This window comes from Abramis brama (genome assembly GCF_963993115.1).
Source record: "Abramis brama genome assembly, chromosome: 12".
Taxonomy (NCBI): Eukaryota; Metazoa; Chordata; class Actinopteri; order Cypriniformes; family Leuciscidae; genus Abramis; species Abramis brama.
This window is the reverse complement of record NC_139974.1, coordinates 18441356-18457510: the sequence shown is the minus strand read 5'-3', so window position 1 is coordinate 18457510 and position 16155 is coordinate 18441356. Positions and strand designations below refer to the sequence as shown.

At 37.9% G+C, this 16155-nt stretch overlaps 1 long non-coding RNA gene across 1 annotated transcript; it reads right to left on the bottom strand.

Annotated features, from left to right (window-relative positions):
* Positions 1-307: 307 nt before the first annotated feature.
* On the bottom strand, positions 308-3091 carry LOC311093879. Its single transcript, XR_014608495.1, has 3 exons — positions 2154-3091; positions 1899-1993; positions 308-559 (listed from the first exon to the last, which is right to left on the bottom strand). It is a non-coding gene; the product is annotated as an uncharacterized lncRNA (long non-coding RNA).
* Positions 3092-16155: the final 13064 nt, after the last annotated feature.

The following is a 16155-nucleotide window of genomic DNA, read 5'->3' as shown; positions in this document are numbered from 1 at the left end:
TAAGTTTGCGGACACACAGTCAGCTAGGAAGAAGCCAATTGGTCAAAGCAAGACCAGGAGCCGGTTGCATAAACAAAGCCATTATGTTAAGACAGTGTCTTAAGTTCAAATATGACCCAATTGCAGTTAATCAAGGGCAGTCAGTCTTAGTTTTTGCTATCAAATTAGGCTAATCTACATTTTTATGTAAATGATTTAAAAAAGATATGAACAGTCTTAAAGAAAATAAATTGATGTCTAAGTTGTAAGACTGTCTTAGAGCTTTATGCAACCGGCCCCAGGAAGAAGATCAATAAAGACATTTCACTGACGTAAGAAACATTCTTTATTACACGGCTGCAAGTGTGCCAACATTTCACACAACAATTTTACGTGTCGAACTTTAACCTTTAGAAAAACGGCCCAACCATTGGGCAACATTGAACACGGCTGGTTAAATCTTCTCTTCTAGTTACTTCTTTCTCCCACCGCCACCCATCCTCTGGTGCATATTTCAAGTATTTGGCCATGTATTCGTTTACTTTTGTTGTAGTTGTATCAAATGAGCTCAAGACAGCGTCTGATGAGGGGGAAAAAAAACAGATCAGTATTAGCAAACGCTAACCTCTTAAAGGGGTGGTTCAGGATTTTTGACATCGGTCCTCATTTACACGTTAGCCTGGGTGTTATTTATCAGTGGAGACAGTTTTCAAAAAATTTCACCCAGTCCTTCCAGTTGCATAGTTCACCGGTGCTAGGCTAGCGCGAGTCAACAGTATCCTCTAGCCTGCCATTAAAAACAGTTTTACCCACTCCACAGTACACCAAAATCAAATAAATTATAACGCCAGACTATCGATGTAAATGTCTGTTGAGAGAATAAATAATAACCGTTGATAAACAACACACAGGCTAACTTGTAAATGAGGTCCGATGTCCAAAATTCTGAACCACCCCTTTAAATTAAAATATTTTTCAAATATCAACTTCTGTGGCTTTGCCAATGTTTCAAGTATATAAATTTGTATTTATCAATGTGCAAGGTCATTGATATTTCATGTGCTTGGACGAGCAACAAAAGGCAGTTGGTAGTAACCAGTGCTGCCGGTTAGTCTAGAGCCCAGAATGGAGTATTATATATAATCAGGCGGGAAGGAAGTCGACCGGAAGTTGAAGTCGGCCGGGTGCCGACATCTTGTAGCAGAACTTCACTTGCGTTAGCATCCCATTGACTCCCATTCATTTTGGCGTCACTTTGACAGCGAATAACTTTACATCTGAGGCGTTTAAAGACTCCATTTGTCCATTATTTATTTCTAAAGATACACGACAATGTATAAAATGCTCCATTACCTTGTAGCTTATGTTATGGACCCGTAGAAGCAGTTTTTGTAAAAGTAGGCTAACGATTGCGTCATAACCACGCGACTCTCTGTCGCACACTAGAGAGATTACCGTATAGACGGGAGGAGAAGCTCGCGGGCAATCGGGGGGACGTGGAGGCAAAATGACAATATAATTAATCAGAATACCTAGCAAAAGTTTCTCCTGCTCCAAGCTTATGGACAGCTCCTACTCACACTCTCCGTCTCTGCAAGATTCGGAAGGGAATGATTCAGTTTTCCATTGGCACAGCTACTAGAAGACAGACGGGTTGCTCACGTGGTCCGTGTAACGCTTTGCTCGGTTTGAGTCTGCGCGTCAGGAAAGGAAGTGCTAAGAAATCGCTGAAAATGGGCTTCACTTGTCTCAATTGAGTTCCAATGGGGTCGCTGTGTCCATTTCTTTTACTGTCTATGTATATAATATTAGAGCATGCTCTGTAGAGTCCTCCAACTAAAATAATTTTTCTTATTTTGCTTACTATATTCAATTTTTTAAAACATTGTTACAAAACTACTAGGTTAAAGCAAACTCACCACAGATTATCTTGTAGAGACGGGTCTTCATGAAGGCAACCTTCCCACTTCTTCCTCTGAGGCTCATTATGGCCATCATTTTATTTGTCATAGTCCTGCCATGGTAAAACAGATTTATATTAGAATATTATATTGCAACTGAGTTCATTATGAAAATGTAGCAGAGAGCGAGTAAGTGGGTGTGTGGGGGGAGTGCATGACAGTATATGCCAGGGAACATCACTATAAACTAATGCAAAAAAGGAACAATGTTACTTGCGCAGCCATTGACTTCACATGGTCTGCAGCATCAATGCCTCCAAACCTCTTCAGATGTTTACTCTGAAAAGGAGCAACAAGAAATTAAAAATATAACCAGAAAAGTGGTCAGTAGAGTCCAGACCTCCACAAAGCAGGCACATGATGAGGACGAGGAGTTTGTAGTGGTCACCAAGGTGAACAAGCCAATTGTTAATGAAACTTTGCCAGCACTTTACAAGATTAATTATTTAACCCTTTTGTTGTCGTTTTTTTAGAGCACTTGTCCTCCAGGGTACATTAGCTACAACTAGCATAACACACACCTCAGAAGTGCATGAAGCCGGAAAAGGCACTTCCTGCTGTAAAGACCCGGATGAAAACATACTGTGCACGCTCTATAGGCCCCATGCTCCTATAAGACGTGCACACCTCTTCGTCTTGTCTGTCTCTGTTGTTGTCTCTGATCAAAAGGTGAAATGCCCCATGAAGTTATAACCTGCTTGTGATTTTTTAAAACTTTATTGCGTCTTAAAAACGGTGGTTGCTAACAAGTTGCTAAAAGGGACTACATCCTTTGGCGGGGACTTTAGACGTCATCATGACAAACAGGAAATCTCTCATAGCCCGCGTTTCAGCCTCACGGTCTTAGAAGTTTACCTTTCAGTTAATATACATAACGTTATATATTTAGTCTATTCAAATTGTAGTTAAAGGTAACCGATTACCAGTTCTTTATTTCTGTGGAGAGACTGTAGTTCGACAATGGTGTTTTTTGTCCCGAGATGCAACCATGTAGGGGTTTATGTAGGGGTGTGACGATAACCGCATTATCGCGTTAATGAGATGCCTACCGCGGTGTGAGGTCATCACTGCACTTTTTTTTTTCTTTTTTTTTTGCTGAAAGTTACAGGAGTGCATATGGTGTGTGATATGAACTATAAACACATTAATCTTATAATTTACTGTATTCCGAGAGTCCTATGTTCAAGAGCTTCTGGAGAAAAAAAAAAAAGTTTCCTGCGCAAGGGAGGGACAGTCCATTAAACATATGGGGGATTTATTTTTTGTGTGTGTCTGATTTGCCGTATTTGTCGCAACAAAGTATCCGTCTCGCGAGGAAATTCCACTAATTTAAGATCACATCTTAGAATTAACCATCCTGTGACGTTTGCCAGACTTGGGTGCAGCACACCTACCTGGCCGGCGACACACTGGCTGTGTGGCGTGAGCGTCTCAGCTGCGTGGCTTATCCGTTTTTATTTCGGCTCCCATGTTAACAGGTTAGAGTTTGCACACTGCCTGCATGAGACGCTCAGGCGCAGCTCGAGCCGCGAGAAAAATGCGTGCATGCTAGAAATAGAACCGACGCCTATTTTTCACGCAACACGCACGCGTTTAGGAAGCGTTTCCAGGCAAAATAGAATAGGAAAAGATGTTTATATGTCATTTTGACACGAATAATGTATCGGTTCCAAACCGCGAGATTTGTTGCTTCTTCACCGCGGTAAGAAAAAATACCATACCGTCACAGCCCTAATTTTATCTCTTAAAACTCATCTTTGATCACCAAAAAGAAAAGGCAAAAGTCAAAGCACTACTCTTTAATTTTGTTCCTAATGTTTCAGGTGCATTGAGAAGTACAGCACAAGGTAAAGAGGCTTCCAAGGCAGACTTTTCTGAGGCAGTCAAAAAATGGTTGCGTTACGCTCCAGACAGAGATGGTGGCAGTGGCAGAAGATCATCTGTTATTTAATTGTTAATTTTTTTGTGTCAATCTAAATTAATTACAGTTATTATTATATAGTATATAGTATTGTTATATAGTTTAGGTAATAATTTGTGTATCTAATATCTGTAATAACTAATCTGTATAGGCCAACATGTTTCTCAATTGTTAAAATACTGATAAATTGTGTATACTTTGAGTTGTTAAATTAATTATAAGTATATTATATGTTTATTGAAATTATATTAAAAATATTATATGTAATATTACAGTATAACACTCTTGGCTTTTTACTGAAATATTTAAGGTTTAAACATTTTTAAATTACCCCAGGCTGTTTCAGTGAGAAAAGTTCTATAGGGTAAATAATCAACTAAATGAGGTAGGCTACAAATATAATGTTACATTGCTTGTAGTTATAATTGTTTGAACTATTATGCTAACAGATATTGTGGTCAACAATATATTTTATTTATTCATTTTATTTCTCTATAGGTCTATTTTGAGGTATTTGCCAGCAATGAGACTGACACCATACAGCAGAGTTATTCGTTCCACTTAAAGGTATTTATGCATGCATGTATATCTATACTTGTTTACTTATTAATGCTAAATGGTTCAGGGGCTCAACAACTTTAGGCATGCAAGTTTTTTTAAAACAAAAATCGAATTTTAACCCACTACCTATTATACATGCATATAGCAGCAAATATAAATAACGACAAAAGCAATAGCCTACTTTGTGTAAAAAAAAAAAAAAAAAAAAAAAAAAACCTTTTCAACCGTTGTGGTTTACCTGACCGTTTTTTCTTTGTGAGGAAACCAGCTGTGTCTTTGTGCTTTCCAGGATTTATAGGTTGATTATATCTCGAAAGCTCATCACTCACTTGAACAGTGGATTTGGATTTCAGCCGTGCAGGTTGTAGGAATAGACGAGATGGTGGAAGACAACTGAGAGATGGTGGAAGACAACTGAGAGTTCGTAGGAAGCTCATAGGAAGCATAGGAACTCGAACTTGAGGTAGGCTATTCTAGACAAAACATACACGTTTTTTTTAAACAAAAATCTCATTTTAACCCACTACCTATTATACATGCATAGCAGCAAATATAAATAACGACAAAAGCAATAGCCTACTTTGTGTGAAAAAACAACAACTTTTCAACCGTTGTGGTTTACCTGACCGTTTTTTCTTTGTGAGGAAAAACTGTGTCTTTGTACTTTGCAGGATTTATAGGTTGATTATATCTCGAAAGCTCATCACTCACTTGAACAGTGGATTTGGATTTCAGCCGTGCAGGTTGTAGGAATAGACGAGATGGTGGAAGACAACTGAGAGTTCGTAGGAAGCGTCATAGGAAGCATAGGAACTCGAACTTGAGGTAGGCTATTCTAGACAAAACATACACGCTGATTGGTCGTTCTTAAATGAGCGCGGGCTGAATGAACCAATGACGCTTATCTATTTTTATTTTATTTGATATTCTCCAGCTGAATGTGATCTCCACATCAAGACATCAGATGCTGACCTGGAACTACAGATGTAGCCTACTACTGTACACCACACCAACCTCTCTGCTTTTGCAGATGGCTTATTACTATCATGTTAAGGTATTATAATAGCAAAACTGAGCACCTGTGACAGTTTTTTTTTTTTTTTTTTTGGAATTGCAAACTTTTTTCTCTTTTTGTCTCCAACAACACAAGTTACACCTTTTTGGACACATTTTGCATATATAGATTGCTTGGAATACAAACAATATTGCATGTCCGATTGAAATGCGAAAAGATTTAGCAAGTGTGAACTGCAAAAAACAAAAACAAAATCACATTAAATACGAATTTTACAAATCCGTTCGTGGTTTAATCCTACTCGAATCGCATTTCTCAAAATCTTCTGAGTCTGACTGCTCTGGCCTTAGCTCTCTACGTGCAAGATTACGGAAATCCCAAAAATGCACTTAACATTAACGCGCGAGAACACGTTCTACGTGCTACTTAAGAGTCGCTGTCCATTTGCGAAGTGCTGAAATATAATCGTATCCGTGAACGTTTAACCTAATAATCGTCATCAGATGTGGATTAGCAATCAAGACAAGTGTATATAAAGCACTACATGATTTACTATTACTCCAGAGCACTCGTAGATCTACGATGATTTTGCGAAACAGACATATTAGTAATATTAATAAACATATTAAAGGATTAGTTCAGTTTCAAATAAAAAATTCCTGACAATTTACTCACCCCCATGTCATCCAAGATGTCCATGTCTTTCTTTCAAGGTTTTTGAGGAAAACATTCCAGGATTTCTCACCATATAATGGAGCAAATGTTATACCACGTACTGGACATTGAAGTACGCCACCCACGTACTAAGTATTTATTCACGTGAAATTTCTCGGCACTAACAACACATATGAGATCATTAAACGACAAATTAAACCCAATGTACTAATCGATTGCTGTACACAGTATTTAATTATTATTTGTTATTTAACACATATATCTACAAATTCCACTGTCAACGGTTTTGCTATAATAATACATCATAGGCTATAATACTGTATGTAATTATAAATGTCAAGGACATTTTGTACATTGAATTGCATTTGGTTGAGGCTTAGAAAGAATGCCTGAATGTGGAATGTCTGTGTATTTTGAGTGTAAATGCTTTTTTCTATATTACTCTTACATAGGGTTTGTATACAGACGATTTAAAAATGTATTTGTAAATGTATATTTTGTATAAATAATAAAGCAATGTTAACTGAATGTGACGTGTGTTTAATAAATGATTACCTATACAGACTAATTTATCAAATAAGTGATAGATTTTTAAAACAAGTAGAAAATGTGTTTATAATAACGCAATTTACACAATTGAAATCAACATCCTTTTAACGTTAGGTATGCAAACCAATTAGATCGATTTTATGTTGATTCTATAACGTCATTTCAACAACTTGAAATCAACATAGTTTCAACGTTAGGAAAGCAAACCAATTACGTTGATTTTCCGTTAGTTTTGAATGGCGTGTCTGACGTTGATTCAACGTTAATTCGATGAGCAAAGTGATGCCGGATCAACGTCGGAGATCAACGTTGTTTCGATGTCACGAGAAACGTCGTTTCCACGTTGATTCAATGTCAGTTTGCTATCTGGGGAGGTGCCTGTAACGATGTTAAATAAGCTAGGCTTATAATGTACACAGGGTAGAGGAGAATTACAGTCAACTACTTTGAATAGTATAGCATTTTGGGCTTAAACATGTAAACGGTGAAAAGATTGACATTGAAAAATAAATCCAAATAATCCAAATAAATAAATGTTCGTGGTTAGCACTGATGTTATTCATTTGTTCTCACACACTTCAGCGTCGTGGTCACTGGTTTAGACGAACACTGCCACTATCTATTATTAGCGCACCGTCAGCTAACTCTTCACGTCATGTCATCACAAAAAGAAATATACAAGAGGAAGATTAAGGAATTAGGAATCATAGATCCATATGAAGCACCACAAGTTCTTTTTACAGGCATTTAATGTGTAGAAAAACTTCCTGACATTGAGTTCGGTGACATTTACAGCTACCTTATTCACTTCTCATCACGTTACACCGGAGCTTCATTAAAAGCATACAAAAGCTTAGCAGGCTATCGGTATCACAGCATCGCTCGGGCATGATAGAGATGAATATTTCGCGACGAGCTGTATTATCACCAGCGGTTTAGCATTTTCTATTCCGTCAAGATGGCTGCTCCAAATGGCGTGACGTCATGCGGGACGTCCCTATACCTGTGTGCGCTGGAAAGTGAACTGTAATATTAGCTTCTGTTGAGATATCCTGAAAATCATCTGATGAACTTCATCTAAAAGATCCTGTCTGCATGCACTCGGTGGTGATCTTGGTTATTATTGAATTAAATAAATATGCGCGGCGCGCTCACTCTTCTTCTTGTGTTTATTGACGGTCGGCAAAACATCATTGGTTGCGTTACCGCCACCGACTGGACTGGAGTGTGGAGCCTCAATGCGTAAAAAAAGGATAATTTCCTGTTTCTCTCATAATCAGATAACTTGCTAGGGGCAGAGGCGGTTTCTTCATTAGGGCGATTGGGCGACGGACCACCAAAGTGTGAAAGGGACTTTTTCAATCACATTCGCATGAATCGTTCAACCACAGAGCTAGCAGTCACTGTTGTTCTGCCTCTGGATATAGTCCAATCAGCGTCAAGTCGCGTTCTGTGGAGTACCGCCTCTTTTTGGGCGATTTCACTCTGGCCGAGAATCGCCCTAGGTGTTCCCATAGATTTCCATACAAAGAATAGGCTTGTTTGAGATGCGCCTAGCCTTGCCTGAAATGTATGTGAGAGTATGCGGCTGCAGTGAGAGGAGTGAAAAAAGTGCAGGCAAGCCGGACAGTTCTCTCTTCTCGCAGTGGATCTGACACCTGCGAGATCAAAGATAGATATCGCGGGATTCACGCTTGTGCACAGTGTTTTTTTTTTGTTTTTTTTTGTTTTTTTTTTAATCTTTATTAAATCTTTACGATACAAGCAGTAAGAACACACAAATAGAGTCATTAATACAGAAAAAAAATATATAGACAAGAGCAGAGCCAGGGGGAGTTTCAAATAAATACATTAAAGATAGAGCATAACTGAATGGTTTTAGCAGCCTTCTTATTTTTTGAATCATGGATGGATTTAATGCAGGGTTCGAAATGACTTAGGACTCTTGGGGGGTCCCCTAAAATTTAATTATTAAATTATTAAAAATTCTGAAGACTACCTTGCTACACTATATACTGTAGGCAAAATTAAATGGACCAATGTTGAAGGTGGGATAACGGTCTTGATGTTTTTCATGGTTTGGGCTAGGCCCAGTATTGTAGTGGTGTCCGGAGAAGTGGCTGTAATCTAACAGGTAAACCTCTAACTCTGGAGCAACAAAGTTCTTTTTCTCTCCGTGATGCAGGATTCTAAATTAAGAAAAATAATATTAGCTTCCTAGATAGCTTACCAAGCTCTCATGTATATACTCATTCATGCTCAAATCACATTCACTTTAATCAACTCACAGACCTGGTTATCTTTCGTAATCACTGACTGGACAAGTAGGTTGTTATGCTAGCTTTGAATAACTAGTCTAGCTGCTAGGTCTGCTATGGAAGCTTGTTACCGCCACAGAATAAAACATTTTAAAAGAAAATTGCGACTTTTTATCTCACAATTGCGACTTTATATCACGCAATTCTGACTTTATAACACATAATTGCGAGTTTATATCTCGCAATTCTGACATCTTTTCTCAGAATTGTGAGATATAAACTAACAATTGTGATATATAAAGTCCAATTCTAAGGAAAAAAAGACTTTTTTTTTTTTACCTCAGAATAGTTTATCTCACAATTCTGACTTTATAACACGCAATTGCGACTTTATATCATGCAATTCTGACTTTATATCTCCCAATTGCGTATTATAAAGTCAGAATTGCGAGATATAAACATGCAATTCTGAGGGAAAAAAGTCAGAATTTCAAGTATATTTCTCGCAATTGCGAGTTTATATCTCATAATTCTGACTTTATAACACGCAATTGCGACTTTATATCACGCAATTTTGACTTAATAACACACAATTGCAACTTTATATCACGCAATTCTGGCTTTATAACCTGCAATTGCGACTTTATATCATGTAATTCTGAGATAAAATGTCAGAATTGTGAGATGTAAACTCGCAATTGTGAGAAAAAAAGTCAGAATTGTGAGATTAAAAAGTCGCAATTATCTTTTTTATTTTTCACTCTGTGGCGGAAACAAGCTTCCATAGTCTGCTGTTAGCTGGCAGATCATTTGGCTTCATACACAAAACGTTACAGCTACTGTAGCAAGAAACGTTGACAAACGTACTCTTCTAATCATTACACTGGGTATCTAGTTAATGCAACTTTTGATATAGGAACTCGAACTCCTAATATTTTACTATAAGCAATTATGGAGATATAAATATAATCGAAGCACTTACAGGATTTTCATTCAGGATTTCACTCTTTGTGAGGTTTCGTTTTGCCGCGTTCAGCTACAGTGCGTGTCTGCGGGAGCACCACAACAACAATCTGTGACGCTGTATAGGAACTCACTCGGCGCTGCCCTGATTGCTGCCTCGCGCTAGGAAATAAATTAATTACTGTTATAAATATAAAACGTCACTAAAGACCTATCATTTTCACAATCATTTTTAATGTTAAAATATATTTGTTGGGGACCCCCCAAAATCCAAAAATAAATTCTTATGGGGGGTCCCTAATGACTTATGGGGGGTCCGGGACCCCCCCAGACCCCCCTCATTTCGAACCCTGATTTAATGTACTGTTCCGTCTCCTTACCAAAAGCAATAAAAGAAGGTTTAGAATTACTAAATTTGGCTTTGTGAATGTGATATTTCCCTAAAATGATCAATAGATTAATTAGGTATATTTATTTCTGTTTTTTACTTTTATTATCATGGAAACCAAACAGTAGCCCTACATCTTTCCACAACAAAGAAAAATCAGCAATAAGTTTAACAGTAATGTATCGGGACAGATCTATCCAGAAAGTGATGGTGTAGGGACATTGCCAAAACAGGTGTACCATTGTTTCTGGACATATTCCACATAAAGAACAGTTAACACATATGTCAAGCTTAAACCTAAGGAGATAATGCTTAGCAGGATAATACCTATGTATGATTTTGAAAGAGACTTCTCTTACCTTATTTGTAAGGAGGTATTTGTAAGGAAGGTTCCATATATTCCCCCAATTCAGGTTGTCAACAAAGTTAGACCAATAGGGAAAAACATTAGGTGTGCTGGTGACATCTCTCTGGAATAAAGAGCGAATATTATGATTATTATTCCTTGTTGTGGTTGCGAAACAAATATTACCAACTGAGGTCAATTTAGGGTCCAAATCTGGTAGGCAATCTGGTTTTCCAGCCCCTTTTAAGAGAGTTAAAATTCCAGATGGGATGGCATCCATAACAATTGCAAACTCTCTTGGGGTGATTGGAATGCCAAAAGTGTGAAGGAATTCAGAATAATTCAGCAATGATCCATTATCATTTAATAGTTGGGATACTAGAATTATGTTATTATTGAACCAAGTTTTATAAAATAAGGATTTATTCTTGAATTTAATAAGCCGATTATTCCAGATGAAGCACCTATGTGGGGAGAAATTATGTTTGTAGATTAATGACCATGCTGAGAGCATTTGTTTATGGAATTTAGATAAAATTAAGGGGATTTATTTTATAATCACATAAAAGTAAAAATTCTAGACCACCAACCATAGAGAAAATATAATTAGGTATAAAATTCCATGTAGATGTGGGATTTTTTAGAAAATACTTTATCCAATTTATTTTAAAAGTATAATTAAGGGTTGTAAAAAAAGAAAGTTTAGACCACCACGTTCAAAGGTGTTCATAATAACAGATTTTTTTCACATAATGCGTCTTGTTTTTCCAAATAAAATTGAAAAGTGAATTATCAATGGAATTACAGAGCTTTTTGTTGACAAACAAGGGGATAGCTGCATATGTAAGACGGGATAAATCTTCTGCCTTTGTCAGCAATACTCGTCCTTTCAAGGATAAATCCCTCTGTAGCCACTGATTTAGCTTTTTCTTTGTCTTATTACTAATCAAATTAAAGTTTACAGAGCATCTCTCCTCCTCATTTTTCATTATAGTAATCCCTAGATAAGTGACCTTATCTTTGATTGGTATGCTACAGATCTGGGAGGTGTCGCTTTCTTTAAGGGAAAAAAGTTCACACTTCTTCAGATTTAAGCAGAGTCCAGAAGCTGCGGAAAATAATTATATTGTTTCTGGCATTTTTCAAATGCTTTATTGCCCTCAAAGCCACGCCCCCTTTTGAGCGTGGGAATTTCCCACGCTAGCTCCTCCCACTTATGGGCTGCACGTGGGAAAATCAAACTTGTACCACGCCTCCTTAAGGGTTGAACATCTGAAGCGTGGGAAAATTTCACCACGCACAGAAGTTCTAAACGATATAAACTTTTTAAGAAATGTACAATAAAGACATAGTCACAGATGAGATCAGTGTTTTTTATTTATTAAAGAAGACAGATGTAGGCTACATTCATCACTTTTAAAACATCAATGAAATAAGTTAAAATTGAATTTTTCTCTAAAAGAGTTATTAAAAAAATGAGTTAGTGTTATTTCAAGATGTTAAAACATTAAAACAAGTTTTTTCATTTACAAAAAGATCATTTTTAAATGTTGATTTGTAAGCATTTAACTTTCACACAGTATTTTGTAAAACTTTTACATAAAACACAAACATTTTTAAAAAGCCTTGCGTTTTTACATACCCAATTGTTAAAAACTAAGAGTTTAAAGATATATAAGTGTTTCCTTGTGGTGGAGGAGTGTGAAAGAACGTCCACACAGTCCGGAGGTCTGAGAGGAATGAAAGTTTCTGAAGGTCACAGAGACACACACCCAAGCTCCGCCCCTACCCCCGCCCACAACAGATGTCACCGTGGGAAAAAACAACAGTCCCTTTCAGCTCCCAAATAGAAAAAGCGTCCGGTCACTTCGCTGTCCGAACTTAAATGAACTGTGAATCAGTGTGCAGTGGGTAAAACAGACTCCGCCCCTAACACACCCCTCTCAAAGCTGAGAGGTCAATTTCGATTTAAGGGCATCGCTAAAATGACATCACTGACGTCATCATTCCTAACATCGAGGGTGTGGGAGGGGCTAGGTGTCTCGTGTTCAGGTAATGTAAGAGTTAGAGATTAACAGTTGTTTTTATTCTTTTATAAAACTATTCCATAGGGCATATTTCATTCATCCATACACACACACACACACACACACACGACACAAACACGCACGCACACGCACACACACACACAGACACACACACACACACACACGACACAAACACGCACACACACACACACGCGCGCACAGCCGGCGTCATAATGTCTACACAAGGTGTTATGGCCTATGTGATAATCCTGCATATTTTATTTTTTCTCTTTTTGACGGATTTGTGTGAATTAGTTTTATTGCAGAGCTTATTTGAAGAGATGGGGTCAAATTCGACATATGTTTTCCTACTCATACAAACCAGGTATCAGATTCCCTACCACATGTAGAGATGAAGGCTTTCTTTGAAAATGAAGTAGGAAAAAAAGTGTTTTTAAAACGCGTCAAGGAGCCAAAACTAATTCATTCGCGTACCAAGCCGGCGAAGGAGACACAACATCGAGTCTAAATGGCTGCAAATCATCATTATGGACCAGAAGGAGACGAAGTCTCATCGGATCAGTATTTTGATTCGGAATTAGCAGAAATTCTGAACGATCTATGTCTGTGAGTGTTTTTTATTTTATTTTTTAATCATAAATTATAAATTATAACCTGCAAAATTGAAAAGATATCTCAATAAATGGTTTTATTTACAGATGACACATCATTCCCAGAAGGGGTCTCGCCAGATGATTTTTTACAAGGTAAGGGGTATATTTTTTGTTATGTCTTTTTAAAATTTACTATTTTAATATTTGTTTTAAAGAAAAAATCAACTCATTACGCCTATTTCAACAGAAATCACAGGGGACGCACGCACCGACTCATAGCTCCGCCCAACCACCGGAGCCAGCTAAGCAACCACTGGTTGTTGATCCAAACCCGTCCAATCAGATATACGAAGATGTCACCCCAGACACAACACCTCGACCCGAAGCCTGCGGAGGGACAGAGAGTGCTAAATGTCAAGTCTCACCTCCAGTCGAAGAGGAGGATTCTTTCCCTCCGACCCTGTCTTTGGCATCGACAATCACCGGAACGGCTAACATCATTGACGGTCCACACAAACGTCTTCGGGAAACTTATGGAGAAGAATTAATCTATCCGGAGAGAGGTACGGGAAAAAGAAAACTATTTATGTCTAATTATATTTTTTTTATTCGTTGAATTTTTTAAATAACATAATATTGTTTGTTTTTTAGAACAAAACAGTGAAAGTCCATCTGTTTCATCCACAACTCGAGGCAAAAAAACGATTAAAGAAATATTCTCATGAGAGTCTGAATTCTTCGGGAGGAGGCGGTAAGATATATTTCTTGTTTCATTATATTTTATCTATGTTAAATAAGTCGTATAATATATTTTTATGGTTTTTTTTTTTTTTGCTCTAGAAGAATTCCCCGACGAAAGAGGGGCGCAAGTGTTTTTTGAGTCTCAGGATTCCGTCCTGAACACCATCAATTCTGAATCGAATTCATTAGAAAGCAGTGATGAAGATGAGCGGAGCTTCAGTCCTCTATTCAACGCGAGAGACCTCCGCGGTTTGAGTTACGCAACTTTACGCACGGCAAACAGAAGCTTCCAACGTGTTCTGGAAATCGCCACATTACCTGTCACTTACCACCAGACAGTGGATATAGTTTCAGGAGCCCAGGGGTGCGTTTCCCGAAAGCATCGTTGGCCAACTATGGTCGCAAGTTCATCGCAATGTCCACTGAACTCTATTGGTAACGACGGAACTTGCGACCATAGTTGGCCAACGATGCTTTCGGGAAACGCACCCCAGAGCGGTATTGCGGACCTTCTGCATAGACTCATTGATACACAGAATCAACACACCGCCGATTTAAGAAGTGCGGTGGAATTTTTCGGTGTTTCCCAAGACCGCGTCTTGGAAGAAAACAGACAATTACGCAACACGGTCTTATCACTCCAGCAAGATCTTGTGGAGGTGAGGAACGACCACTCCTTGCTTACTGTACTGTCTTTAATCTCTGAAAGGTTAAATGTTATTCAGAGACAATCGAGGGATACATGAGATAATGATTGACTAGTTTTTTTTAAATCCATTTCACTGTTATTGTTTGAAAATCGTTTGCCTGTTATTGTTTTTATCTAGGTGTGTGAGATTTTGTATTTGTGTTTTAGTTTTTTTAAATCTATTTCTCTGTTATTGTTTTTTATCTAGGTGTGTGTGTGTGTGTGTGTGTGTGTGTGTGTGTGTGTGTGATTATGTTTTACTGATAGCCTACATTTTATGATGCATACCCATTAACAACATTGTGGTCTATATTTGATGGTACGCTTCTGTTTCACACAATTTTAAAAATAAAAAAACATATCAAAATATTTCCTAAAAGACAGCGAACCACTCAGAGTGTGATGAAATAACTCGCTCAAGATCAAGACCTAGGTCTGAGAATAACGAGAGACTCAATCTTTTAATACGTGAACAGTTAAGAGGTCTAAATAGTAGTGATTTGTTTAATACGGAAAGATTGAATAATATTATAATCGACCAGCATGGCTAGATAGAGCCGGTCGTGGATGATGGAGATGAGAGCGCACAGATTGGTGGTGCAGTAGGGTCATCTCAAGCCCGGCGTACGGAGTTAAGTCGTGCGCAGATAGATTCTCTGATGGCTGACGGTGGGGTTGTTGGGGATTTCACGATAACACCACGACCGCGTTTTAATGGTGTAGAGTTACAAAGATCGTTAGATCTCAGACAAATACAGACCACCGATTTTGTAGAATATAATTCACGCCTCTATAATATTCTAAACGAGGTGGTTGACTTTTCACAACAGCTAGCTGGTCAAACAGGCTTCATAAACATAGCTCTTGCCGGAGAAAGTCTGCCGGGGTCAGTAAATGCAGTATTAACACCTGATAACAACCACGACCCCTCATTATTCATAAATCAGATTGAGCAAGTTGCTCAGAGTAATACTGATGTGGCCAGTGATTCGACCTTAACATTACAAATCTCAATTGTGCGTGATAAAACAGGGGGAGCACGAAGGAAGATTAGTGACCTGGCTATCAGCGAGAGCATCAGTCGGAATAAAATGCATTTATTTAGCCCAATTAATATCGATAATGAATGTGTTTGAGTTACTGTCTAGCATATTTCCTCAATCCAAAATTCACAGATCAAGAATTACAGACACCTGCGATGGAGATTCATACATGATGCGTTTTTAAGACAGACGAGCAGATAGGTCTCCACAATTGGTCTGTTTTCGAAAATAAATTAGGCATAAAAATTGTAGTTTTTCACAGAGACTGCTCTGGGAAACTGCAGGTCTACAAAAACACAGACGAATTACACCTAAAGACAGTCCATCTATTTCTGCACGAGGGGCATTTTCATCAAATAAAAAAATTAGCTGGGTTTATAGGAACTTCGTACGTGTGCGAGTACTGCTTCAAAGGACATAAAGACA